Source organism: Hipposideros armiger, unplaced genomic scaffold (genome assembly GCF_001890085.2).
Source record: "Hipposideros armiger isolate ML-2016 unplaced genomic scaffold, ASM189008v1 scaffold_610, whole genome shotgun sequence".
Taxonomy (NCBI): Eukaryota; Metazoa; Chordata; class Mammalia; order Chiroptera; family Hipposideridae; genus Hipposideros; species Hipposideros armiger.
In genome coordinates, this window is record NW_017731960.1 from 386,506 (window position 1) to 392,250 (window position 5,745).

A 5,745-nucleotide genomic window follows, 5' to 3' on the forward strand; every position below is an offset into this window, starting at 1 on the left:
TTCCAACCCACCCCGAGTCAACACTTACAAAACTGATCTCAAAACAAGGACAGGAAAGATCAGTGTAAGGTGCGTTCACACAGGTGCGCTCTCCTCTCTCTCCCCCCTCTCCCCCCTCCCCGCCCCAGGGTCTCTGATCACACACCCAAGTTTCCCTTGATTTCCTCCATGGATTTGTTAGTTTTCAGTCTCAACTGCTACACAGAAAACTGGAATGTAATTCACTGTATTACTTAAATGACATAATATAAAATAATTGTTTTGTATCTTAGGAATTTTCACTGGTTAACAATTTACTGGTTCAGTATGGTCTTAACAGAAATTAGAAGTGGGGAGAAGAAGCTTACTGCCATGCTAGGTAAGTATTTGAGGAACAAAAAGCCAGCATTTACCATTCTGCTCAGTTTTGACGGCTCCTAACCTGATGGCAGCCCATCAGAAGACGGCTCCGGTTTGAGCACCTTTTTCTTTCCCTCCAGGTCCTGGTGTGGCTGAATGCCCGTTGCTTTCTCGGAGCTTCCGTCACACCCATGTGGACGCCCTGGTTTATGAGATGGCCTCTGGCTCCCAATCACACCCCCCTCTTTAGCTGTTCTTGATGAGCCCTTGTTACCCTCCCAGACCAGCAGCCACCTTGTTCCGGGTCCCCAGAAGTCAGGAAAAACATACTGATGGGTTTTTAATCACCTGCCTAAAGGACCTCCGCATTTCAGAAAATGTTACACACAAAAAAGTTCAGGGTCTTGGGAATCAGTCCGCATTTTACTTTACAGTACATTCATGTAAGTTTCCTGCATTTCCAAGGTAACCAGATCACATTCAGGTTAGCACTGCTGGTAACAAAATTATACAACTACCCTGGCTTCAAAAACAAGATAGGATGATACACATTAACAACTCTTTCCCTTTAATACTGCAGAAGACAATACAGCACAAAAATAAAATCACATGCCTTTTACAATCCAGTGTGAAGGCATATTATTTACGTTAAAATTAAACAATTTGGGACATGGGAAGAATAAGAACGGTTTCAAAGCTTAAGATATCTAAACTTTCTCCCAATGCCATGTTTCTCTTCTGACCACCAGTTGGCACATTCAACATCAATGCCTCGGGAAGAGAGAGACAGGGAAGCAGGGGATCGTTTAACTCCGAAACGCATGGCTTCTTAGGCTACTTCTGTGAAAACTACTTAAATAACCTGAAATTCTAAAAAGAGTAATATTAACAAGAGATGGTAAGATAGGAAGCACCTGGAGAAAACTCCTCCAGTCACTCATGGGAAATATGAGCTGCACACATTTCACAAAAATGGAAAACTGTATCACATGAAGTAATATATTAAGTTTTGAAAATCACACACTTTCACTTTACTGAAACTATGATCCATGTACTGGTCTTGAATCAGCTGAGAAAAACAGNATAAATGTCTTTTTGTTTTCCGATGGTCTTAGGTGACCCCTGTGAAAGGGTCGTTCGACCCCCAAAGGGGTCGCGACCCACAGGTTGAGAACCGCTGATCTAGATGGAAAAAGGCTAGTTGGTTTCCCACATCACTTAGCCATCTTAGCTGCAAGTAACAGCCACCAGGCCTAGCTAACTTAAGCAGAACAGAAATTTAATGGAAAAACCTTAGTTTCTCACAGAACTGAAAGGAAAGCTCACAAAGGAGGCTCAGGAACCAAAGAGAAATTTGCTGAATAAATATATTGAATTAAAAAATGTAGCATTTTACATTCATTTACTGTACTATTATTAAGAAGTACGCTAAACAATCACAACCTGTGGGATAGAATCAAAATGGATATTTATTTTTACCTTTCACTTGCTCTTCAAATTTTACCCACTGGAGAAAGTTTTTCCATTTTTAGATGAATATGTTCTAGCAGGCCCAATAATTTTCTAATCACTCTTAGATAGTAACAGGCCCCACAATCACTTTATACTGCAAAACATGGCCTCGATGGTGAAATTAAAATGTCCAGCCCCAAATGTGAATATTTCAGTCTTCAAAGCTGAGACTCCTCCTGCGTCTGCCCCACAACCCTGTGTATTATTAGTTTTCCATTGCTGCTGTAACAAATTACCACAAACTTCATGGCATAAAATACAGATTTATTGTCTTACAGCTCTAGAGGTCAAAGTTCTACATGGGTCTCATTTGGGCTAAAATCAAGATGCTGACAGGGCTGCGTTCCTTTCTGGTGGCTCCAGGAAAGCGTCCATTTCCCTGCCTTTTGCAGCTACTAGGGGATGCCCGTTGGCTCGCGGCCCCTCCCCCCACCTTCAAAGCTAGCAATGCCGGGGTCAGTCCTCACATCTCACCACTCAGACTGCTTTTCAGCCTCCCTGTCCCACTTTTAAGGAATCTTGTGATTTCGTTGGGCACACCTGGTAACCCAAAATCCACTCCGTATTTTAAGGTCAGCTGATTGTCAAACTGAATTCTCTCTGCAACCTTGATTCCCCTTTGCTGTGTAAAGTGACACATTCCCAAATCCTGGGGATTAGGGTTTAAACACCTTTAGGGAGGGATGGGTGTCAGTATTCTGCTTACCACGGGTGGACTACAGCAGCCAAGCAAAGGACAACCACTGGTGAGTGTTAACATAAGGTGACAGGATTATGGAAGGGCCGGGAAGGAAACAGCCTCTCCTGGCAGTTGGAACCCGTTTTGGTTATACCATCGTCTTTAAACCTGGGTTGTAAGAGCCTGGAAGCCTGTCAAATGTAGGCACGCTGAAAGAGGAAACAATCGCTTACTTGTTTCTGCTTTCAGGGGATCTCTGGCTCTGGCTCCCAGCCGCAACCCCATTCAGGCTGGTCAGCTGGTGAGTGGCCTGGACACCAGGTGAAGGGAGTGCTCAGACCTCACTGGAATGCCCTGAAATATGCTCCTAGAATGAAGCTTTCCAAACACTGCTCCTCATCTAGCAAGGAAAATGAAAACTGCTCTGTTCCTCACCAAAGTGGACAACAGCTTCATGAAGAAATAAACACTTCTTGCTGGTTTCTACCAATGTTGAACATTTCATTTTATGTAAAAATGTCACCAATTCGATACCACCCAGCTGAGGGTTGTCTGACGTCAGCAGCTGCTGGGAGCTAAAAATTAGGAAATTGAATTTGTACTTTCGGTTATTGGGAATGACCAACACTGGGTTATCTGGTTTGGAAAACTGTGTGTAATAAATGCACACAATAAATTTCTTATTTTGAAAACAGAAGTATACACATTTTATTAATAAAAAAAAATCAGTTTCTCCCTAACTTCATCAAATAATTGTTGGGCAAATATTTAAATATCCCTAGACCAAAGGGGAGGCCAAGTTATTGACCTTCTTTATATAATTGTTTGACTAAAATTGGGCAAATAATTCCATTTAAAGTGGGATATTTTTAGTCCCAGTAATTTCTCCAATTTAGCTATTACCAGTCTTCCTTTGGCGGGGATTTGGATCATGCAAGTTGCCAATGACAAAACCACCATAAGCAAAGCCCGATGCTAGGTGCGAGGTTTCAGTGGTGAGGAGGACATTGGTCTGGCTCTCAGAAAGCTTGTATTACACAATTATTTTATTATAAATGGGACACATGATTCAAAGTTAACATAGGTAGAGGTCCTAAGAGCAGAAAGGCTTCTCTAAGGAAATATTTGTTTCACAGTGAAGCGGAATCTATCAGGTAAAGAGTAAAGAAGAGGAAAAAGGCACCAGTGAACCTCCAGGCAGAAGGAGAAACCAGTGCCTTGGAGGCAGTGGGAAAAGGCAGCTGGAAGGTACTAAGGAAGTGGCACAGGAGGAGACAGCAGAGGCAGTACCAGTCGCTCGGGGCCTTTGGGGCCAGGTTAACAATTTTATCTGTACCCTAAAAGCCAGGTTAGTGATACCATCAAGATTTGCATTTTGAAAAAGCATTCTGCCTATTTGGTGAAGAATAGGTAAGGGAGTGAGGTGGGGGCACAAGAATAGATGTAAGATCTCAGATCTGAGGATACTAGAATATTGTGGCTAGGCATGGTGGTGGCCTACACTAATATAGAAATAGACTCAAAATATTCTTTGAAGACATAGTGAGACATGGTGTGAGGAAGTGGGAGTCCTCAAGAATGACACCCAAATATCTAACAAGAATTGGGTGACAGGTACTACCAATCAAGAAACACTGGGATAGGGCAGGGCTGGAGATAGAGGGTAAAAATCATGATTTCCATTTGGACGCATGGAGTTTGAGACACTGGCGACCTTCAAGACGAGGCAACTGTTTCTAGAAGTGTGAATGCCAGAGAGGTCAGGGATGTGAACTAAAGCCAAGACAGAAGAGGGCCAGGATCAATCTTGGGAGACCTTTCTACACAGTGAATACCTGATTAACGAATGAGCAGGTTCTTAAATATTAGGTAGAGGAGGATGAACCCGTAAGGGGAAAGAAAAGCAGCAACTGGAATTAGGAAAAAGGGGTTCTTTGTCACAGAAACTAAAGGAGGAGAGGAATGAAAAAAAGAAGGCTCAACTTCCTGGAATGCTGCTGCACAGAAAACCTGTGCATTGGATTTAGAAATCGGAAGAGCAGTAGGGACCGCAGTAATCCACAGATGACATCTTCCCTCCAGTGGCATCGATCTACTTCACTAGCCTGCTGCTGCTGCTGCTGCTGCTGCTGCTGCAAATTTGTTTTCTCCTAAAAGCTAGGTGTCTCCACAGAACCTACCTGACTCTAAGATCTTATTTGTGGCCTCTGAGATGCTTCTAAGTTTCAAGTTCATTGGCAGAACCTCAAATGTCCATTCATTCATTTGTTCATATTAATTATGCTTGGTGACCAGGTGCAGGGCATATAAAGAAGGCATGTACAAAATACTATGCAAAGCATAGTCTCTTACAAGGTGTGATAAAAAAATATGGTGAATGTTTAAATAAAAGAAATATTACAGTAAAAGACATTACCATTAATCTCCCTCAAAATATGCCCCCCCTTTACTTCAAACACACTTATCCCATCGTTCTTGTCTCTTTCTGAAACAGAGAGTGATGTGTGACTCAGAGCATTGTCATGAAGGATGATTTACAGCACACTTTAAAACACACCTTCTCTCAACCATAGCTCACACCCAACTGACAGCACCGAACAAGTTGCAACTTGTTACACCCTGTTACTAAGGTTTGATGTGCTGTTTCCCATATTGAAAATCCCTGCCTTTCCGTTCGACAGCACTCAGCAGCAGCATTCACTGTATTTTGTGGTCACAACAGAAAGGCTCCATGTCACACATGGCTTCTGGTGTGGCAATTACTGTCAAATAAAAATATTGCGGCGTGTCCTCATCCACCTTATTCACAGAATCTGCACTGTGCGGCTTTGGCTCTTCCCCGAAGTCAAAATGATTCAGGACATTGAGGCAGCCATGACAGCGCAACTAAAGACACTCATGAAAGAGGACTTCCAGAACTGCTTCAGAAAGTGGCAAGAACGATGGGATAAGTGTGTTTGAAGCTAGGGGGAGTATTTTGAGGGGGATTAATGGCAATGTGTCTTTTACTGTAATAAGTTTTTATTTAAACATTCACTGTATTGTTTGATCGCACTTCATATAATCAATGGCATGAGCAACTCAAGGTGAAACAAAATAAAACAAACACAAGAGGGGCCGGCCGAGTAGCTCAGTTGGTTAAGAGCTTGCTCAAGAGTGCGAGCTCTGAGCAACAGCAGTTTGAGTCCTGGCCCGAGCTGAGCTGCCGCTGAGCT